The following is a 7,812-nucleotide window of genomic DNA, read 5'->3' on the forward strand; positions in this document are numbered from 1 at the left end:
AAAATTTCTGGCAGATGAAATAATCCCATTAATTTTAACTATAGTTTCTCCTTGGCTGTTTAATGGCATAACATAGCAGTTTATCAGGGAATTCCTATCAGTCCTGTTCACTTTGGGAGGGGTCCATATGGGGGCTCTCCCTGGACATAGATATGAAGGCATTAGAGAAAAATTTGTATAGGACATTTGAGAGCCATCTCTTTTCTAGTGTCCCAGTTGATCACAATTGAGACATTGATCTTTGGACCAGTGTTTTTTTGAAGATGGACCCCTGGGGGGTGCAATGTGGGAGACCCAGGTGCTATTTTGGGTCTCTGGCCTTGGAGCTGTTGTAGCTGTATAGCTGCTATTAGCTTGGTGGATTTCTGATTGTGATCTTGTTCCAGGGGCCTTTCAAAATGTTCAGCTTTGGTCATGAGTTCAGTCAGGCCTGAGCCCTCCCTAGGTTTAAGAAATTCTTTGACTATACCTCCTAGTTCTGTCTTTGACCAAGGGGTAAAGGACACCTGAGGAGGCTTGTCTATAGGCTCAGGTAGTTTTATTTCCAACAGTAATTGTTTAATATTCTCTTCAGAGTAGAAAGGCAGTTCAGACAGAGAATCAGTAAAGGGTGAGTACAAAGGTGAAACAGAACAAGGGGGGCAGTAGGAGTTATGTCTGTCCTATCACCTTTTGTTTTAGGTACCTTTTGACTCTTTATTTTTCATTCACCTTTTGTAATAAGTCTTTTAATATATTTTGAAATCTTGAAGACTTTTGTAAGCTTCTGCATAACAATTAAAGTAGGCATCCCATTCTGTCTGATCTACTTTGTATGACTTGCTCTCAAGTGTATTTCTTAAACAACGTATTTTATCTCATTGGAATGTTCCCCATAATGGCCACTGTACTTCTAGGTTGTTGTTAGTAAAATTTTGCCATCTTTCTAGATATCTACAACTTCTGGGACTATAATTGTTAAACATAACATAAGCAGGTGTGCCAGAAGGTGGCATGCTTAAGTCTTTGGATATAAAGGATCTCATTTCTTTAGCTAGCCTTTATCCACACAAAACAAGACAAACAAACTTGTGCACCTTAATATATTGGCAGCGACCAAGAGATGTTACTATATCCTGGCCAAAACACGGCCCTGGCCAAAAAGAAGGCACATCACCAACAATTCCAATGGGATTTTGGACTGGGGGATAAGGATTGAACCAGCAAATCCAAAGGAACGGTGACTATGGACAGATTCCAAACAAAATGGAGAACTGTAGATACTACCAACAGTTCCCAGTGTGGAATCTAGGGGCTGACTCCAAACAGAACCTGGAGACAGAATCAAGGGCTGGAGTTTTCCACTCAAAAAATCGGCAGTAACCAAGAGATATTACTGCATCCTGGGAATTGCATTCTGAAAAGAAGGCCCTTTAAAGGAAAGCCAATTAGATTTGGAGTTCAAACACAAAGAGAAAGTGGAAACTCGGCCACTGGAACTTACCAATGGCCCCTGGAAATGACAAAAAAGAGTGAACTCGAAAGGTTTCATGGGTGCCACACCTGTGTTTCTTGTTGACCCTGGATGTTGTCAGAAGTTTGCTTCAAATCCCACTGCTTCCACCAATCTGTTAAAAAAAAAATTCAACTAGTAAATTTGGAGATCTAATTGGCTTAATTAAATAGCTCATGAATCAGGAAGCATCTCATCTGGCAGGTAGAGAAATACATTGAGGGGTTATACAAGATGAAGGAGGGAAGGACAAGAAAGTCATCAGCAAAGAAAAAGCAGTTCATTGGAGGAAAGTAAGAGTTCAGGTGATCATTGTGTCAGATTAACAAACAGAAACCTCATTAAATTGGAACCAAGAGGCCAAAAGGAGGAGCTCTCATACCCTACCTGGATTGCAGAACCCAAGAGGAAGAAGAGAGATTTCCTCTGCTTGACAGGCAAGAAGCTCAGGCAACGAGAGACTGTCATGACTCAGCCAATGAAAAGCCACTACACCTCCAACTCTTTGTTTACAATGGCCCTCCCAACTTCCTCTTCCCCTCTATAAAAGGATTGATCCTCCCTGGCTTCTGGGGGACTTGCATGTGGTTCACTATGGTTGCAGACCCCAAATTGCAATTCTTCACTGATCTCAAATACTTACTTTTGCTGGAGAAATAACTGGATGCCTATTTGTTTAAGATCAACAACATTATTGGCTGTTATTTTGGATCTTATTGGCTGTGCTCTGGTGTTTCTATTGGCTGGGTTTATTGCTGGGCAAGAGGGAAATCTTCCTTCCTCCTGATACAGCAGTAAAATTGTTGCACTTCCTGTTTGGGAGTGCAAGATACCTCTCTTCCTGTCAAGGTCTGTAACTAACACTGTAATCAATGTCTTCCTGTTTGGGGTAATTGATGATGAATAGTAGGATGGGAGAGCTCCCTCTACAGGCCTCCTGGACTCTAATTTTAGTTGGGGTTTCCTTTACTAATTTTAACACCTCAAACATCACTTCCAATCTACAAAGAACAGCGGACATTAGGGAATTGAGAAACAAAACTTTCCTAATAGAATATTTAGTAACAAGGTGTTATAAGGAATCCATCAGAGATATTCACTGTACCATCTATACCACAAGAACAACAAATGCTTGCTCCCTGGAACATGTTAGTTTAGAAATATTTTTTTTTCAAAGACATTGGTGTCACAGGTTCCTCAGCACAGCCACCATATCTTCCATTCATTATAACAATGATCTCTCTTCAAACATATTGGAAATCACTGAGGGTATATAAAAGTGGTCAAGGAAAGCCATGTAAAATAACCAAGAATTGGAAATTTAATCATTTCACATCTAAAAAATGTTTAATGCAGTATGTAGTCTAAGCCAGTATGCATGTGTATATGAAGTTGCTCTTTTGGTTGATGAGAAAAACAAAAATGAAGAAAAGGTAATTCAATACCAATGACTAGATGGCAAGCAAATTAGACTGTGAAGATTCTACATATAGTATCTACTTTTCAATCATCATATATTTGTTTCAGTTAATAAAGGAAAGTGAAAGTCCATAATCTCTTTGGATTTTGACCATCTAATAGCCCTCAAGAGACCAATCATTACTCAGAAGATTCCAGCAGCTCAGACAAATGTGTGAATGGCTCAGGTATAAGCATAACAATTTCTAGAACTTCCAGTGTAGGCATACTTCATTTTATTGCACTTTGCTTTATTGCCCTTCACAAATATTGTGTTTTTTATAAGACCTCAACCAACAAAAATGTTATGACTCTCTCAAGGCTCAGATGATGGTTAGAATTTTTTAGCAATAAAATATTTTTTAATTAAGGAAGGTACTTTTTTTTTTAGACACAATGTTATTGCACACTTAATAGACTGCAGTATAGGGTAAACATGACTTTTATACGCACTGGGAAAACAAAAAATTTGCATGACTTGCTTTATTGAGATAGTCACTTTATTGTGGTGGTGTGGAACCAAATCTACGATATTTCCGAGGTAATGCCTGTACCCAAGTGCTAGTTCCCCAGGAGCTGTTTACTACAAGTGTATTTATGCTGCCAGGTAAGCACTCAAAGAGTTGTAATTTCACCCCCAAATCAGATGTATATAGAGCACCATACAATTCAATTCCCCTAATATATGCCCGCAATTTTGCTTTCTAGTACTGCAGTTCTTGCTGGTACCACATAAATAAAAACGCTGATCTCCCCCGTATATATTTTGCTTAGGGTGACTATCTGTGCTGGAACTTAGGTTCATCGAAGTGACTGTCTAACTCATTTTGTTCAGATTTTTCAATAAGATCAATTATTATAGCAATCATTGATACACACAACTTTCTAAAATAGGGCACTGCTTGTCTCACAAAGTTAAAAGAACAGCACTTCAGAGTTCATCACTCTAGGACACATTTATCCACCCTATTCAGTTATGAAGGCCAGCCCCTACATCAGTGATCCATATTTCACAGCTGTCTATCACAGACAGTGTTTATGGTAATTCGAGTATTATATAATCCCTAGAAAGAATGTCGATATTTTAGGGACAAACGCTTACCGACCTAAGAATTCCCACTGGTCCTTGAGGATGGGCCTTTCCTTCATGTCTTATCTCAAGGAGAAGGAATAAACATTTTCATATGAAACCTGAGATTTGTTCTTGTTGACCTGTGAAAATAGGGTAAAAATATGGAAAGATGAGATGTATACATGTCCATTTGTCAAATGTGCACAAGAGGGTTTATTATGTACCTTCATTTCAAATATACTTATATTACTTTCCTAGAATGTTTCTGATATTATTCAAAGGGAGAAAGCACAAAAATCCTGGAAATAAAGGAGATAAAACATTGGACAACTCACCAAATTAATTAATAATTCACATTGTTTAGATTAACAGATACATCACAAAACCAATTATCTATTTGATTACAGAAAAATATAATAAAAATAAGCCTTTAAGAGTAAATTTATTTAAAATTGGTTATTACCTTTGGATTGCACTGTTTTGTTCCATCTCAGGAAAGGGAACAGGTAAAAGTGACAAAATCAGCACTTCTTCACTACAGTTGTGAGTATTCCATGCTCTTCCAAAATCACTTCCATTCTACAAGGGCACAGAGTAAATTTAGGAAGTTGTAAAACAAAACCTTCCCAATTGAATGTTTACTGAAGGAATAAGGAATTAACCATAGATATTCACTTGATCTTCTATGTAACTAGAAAAACTATGCTTGTTCCTTGGAAAAGGGTCATATAGAAAATCAATTTTTCTAAGACCTTAGTCTCAAAGTTTATCCAAAGGCCCTCCTGAGCATTACTCATTGAAATTATAACTTCTCTTACAACACATAAACACATTGAAGGAATATGAATATTAGCTAATAATAGCCACATAAAATTCCAAGAATTGGAAATTTAACCATTTCATGGTTTAAAATGTTCAAAAAAGTATCTAATTTAACCCATTATCAAATACCTAGAAAATTTCTCCCTGACTGACAGAAAAAAGAAAAAAAATGTTCTAATCTTTGAGACTGGGTCAACAAGCAAATTAAAGCACAGAATAAGAGAATCCAATAAATACAATCTGCCCTTCAATTTTCCTTCAATATTCAATTGAAGTTGATATTCACATATCACTTCAATATTTATTTTATTTAAATGAGAAGCAAAAACTAACAATTTTTTTCTAATTTACTATCTAATAGACCTAAACATGCTGATCCTCACAAGACTGTGACATCTAAGGAAACTGAGTGACTGGCTCAAGGTAAGGCACACAACCTTTTCCTGCAGTGTTCCCTACTCATTTGCTGGTTCTCCACGGTCTGTTTACTATGGGTGCTGCCAGTCAAGCACTCAAAGAGTTACCATGTCATTCCATGATGGTTATTTACAGCCTCTGTACAATTCGTTTCCTCTAGCATATGCCAGCATGAGAGTTTTCCAACACCATAGTCCCCTTATTTTAGTATCACTTGATGACCAAACTGAATTCCTTTCCATATTATTTGCATGATATTGTCCCTTGTGCTGGACCTCAGCTCACAGAAGTGATCTTGTCACTCATTTTGTTCAGATTCCAACGACATCCATTTTTGAAGTCATCATTGATCCAGGCACATTTGTAAAAGGGAGCTTGATCCTGAGATACGTGGTAGAAACTGAACACTCAGGATTCTGACACTGTCAGACACAGTGACCCACAGTTTCCAATCATGGAGACCAGTCATCACAGTCAATAAATTAGCCTCACAGTTGACTAGCATGGTCAGAATCTTATTGTTATTGGAGTGTTACAATGTCCTAAGAGGAATGTCATTATTCTCAGGACAAAATGCTTACCAGTGTGAAAATTCTCACTGGACAGTGAAGTTTGGATGCCGGACTTAGTCTCCGTCATTTTACTTCTCAAGGTGAAAAACAAAAAATTCTTTCATGTGAAAACCAGTGCTGATTCTATGTTGAACTGTAGTAAAAGAACAAAAACGAGCAAAGATTTGTAACACAGACATTCATTGGTCAACTGGCCTAGGGATCTCTACCCTGCAGGCATTCTCATTTGCATAGCCTCAAAGTTCTATAGACTGGAGAATTTCCTTCTGCACCTGAGGATGGTATCAGCTGGGTGACAGAGGTCGGGTTATCCCATGTTATTGAGCTGCATGAACTAAGAGGAATTCTTCATTTTTGTATTCTAGTCTCCCTTCCCCTAAATAGACACATAGGCATCCTGGTCCAGGAAAAACATTCCAGGACCTTAGGCAGCACTAGTAGCAGCTAGACGGAGGCCCATCACAACCAGATAAACCAAGTGATTGTGAAACAGTACCACATCAGCTATCACAACTAGACTGCCATTGAAACCACAGCCTACAAAAGTAGGACAAGCTATTTGTATTAAACCAAAATGGGGTGCATGAGTGTTAAAAGAAAAAATTTGAATAGAATTCAGGTATGTCTAACCAAATAGCAAAAACTGTCCATGAGGAAATAATAAATCACCTACAAAACAAGAAACAGGAAAATCATTAATAGAATAAGAAAAATCAAAAGATGTCAACAAAAGATTAAACAAATGATATAGTTATCTGACAAGTATTTAAAAATAGTGATGATAAAAATATTTACAGTGTAACTACAAAATCTCTTGAAATAAATGGGAATAGTAAACAATCTCAGGTAAGCAATAAAAATCGTAAAAAAATAAACTGGAAAAAAACCCAGAAAAATTTACAATAGATATAAAAATCTCACTGGGTAGGCTGATTATTACAATGGACAAAACAGTTAAGATATTATGTCAACTTAGTATGGATCAATAGATTTTGTCTAATTTAGAACCAAAGAAAGTAATCTAAAAAAAGAAACACTAAATATCTGCATGTGATAAGAAGTTAAGATTTCTGTATATTAAATATGTCAGTTGAAAAAGTATAATAATCTAAGGAAAGTCAAACATAGAAAAGTAAATTCATTGTAGTATAAATATACAGAAGTATAACTTCAGTATCAAATAAAAACTGTTCAACTTTGAAGGTCCAGTAAACAAATGGGCATATGGGAAGCAAATGAGAACACAGCAATGTTCAATTTCATTATGGCTTTTTGGAAATACTAAACAGAGAAATAACAAAAAGAGGAGGATGCACCATGTGTGTATGAAGTCTGCTACGTATGGGTGTAATTCCCCAATTAAAACGGCATTTGTTATATAAAGCTTCTTGATTGACACTCACACTGCTGAAGAACAAGGATTAAAAACAAAAGAATGTGACCTGGGACACTGGGCAGGTATTTAAATAACACAGAAATGCCTTAATAAAAGCGATTACTTTTGTGGAGACTAACCTACTCTTTCCACGTAGACTGCCTCAACACAAGTTTGAAAAAAGGTGGACATACATTGTCTGGAAGGACTCACAAGGGAAGTGTACTTGGCTGAAAGGCAAGGGCCACTGCAACATGAGGTCACCACCAGCAAAAGGGGCTTCTTAGGGACACTGACTGAAGGATACAAGATATCCACATGAATTGTCCCAGTGAAATTAACAAGAATGGTCCTTTCTGTGCCTCAAAGTCAAGGCAAAATCCCTTCATTTGGACAAAAGAAAATCCTAACAAGGTGGGCAAATTTGAAGGCCAAGAGTTCCAGGACAAAATGCTTGCTGGAAGTAGGTTACTTCCAAATGGGTCACGAATTTCCCAAGGAGGGTCCTTCAACACAGTCACTTGAAAGAAAAATTAGAATCACAAGTAGACCTGGATGAGAGTGTCCTCCACAGAATTGCAAAGTAAGGCCTCATGAGACAGCC

General features: G+C 37.3%; 1 long non-coding RNA gene and 1 other non-coding gene across 4 annotated transcripts in view; both read right to left on the minus strand.

Annotated features, from left to right (window-relative positions):
- The window catches only part of LOC124235732 (uncharacterized), a 21,476-nt gene extending 15,509 nt beyond the window's left edge, over nt 1-5,967 (minus strand). For 2 of the 3 annotated variants that reach the window (XR_006887557.1, XR_006887555.1), the window contains exons 1-4: nt 5,843-5,967; nt 4,486-4,601; nt 4,057-4,162; nt 1,484-1,607 (exon numbers count right to left, since the gene is read on the minus strand). This is a non-coding gene — a long non-coding RNA (uncharacterized LOC124235732). The remainder of the gene's footprint in view (nt 1-1,483; nt 1,608-4,056; nt 4,163-4,485; nt 4,602-5,842) is intronic. The other variant, XR_006887556.1, reaches the window with a different exon arrangement.
- LOC124236512 (small nucleolar RNA SNORD116) lies at nt 5,533-5,614 on the minus strand. Its single transcript, XR_006887750.1, has one exon. It is a non-coding gene; the product is annotated as a small nucleolar RNA SNORD116 (small nucleolar RNA).
- Nucleotides 5,968-7,812: the final 1,845 nt, after the last annotated feature.

Source organism: Equus quagga, chromosome 2, assembly GCF_021613505.1.
Source record: "Equus quagga isolate Etosha38 chromosome 2, UCLA_HA_Equagga_1.0, whole genome shotgun sequence".
NCBI classification, from domain to species: Eukaryota; Metazoa; Chordata; class Mammalia; order Perissodactyla; family Equidae; genus Equus; species Equus quagga.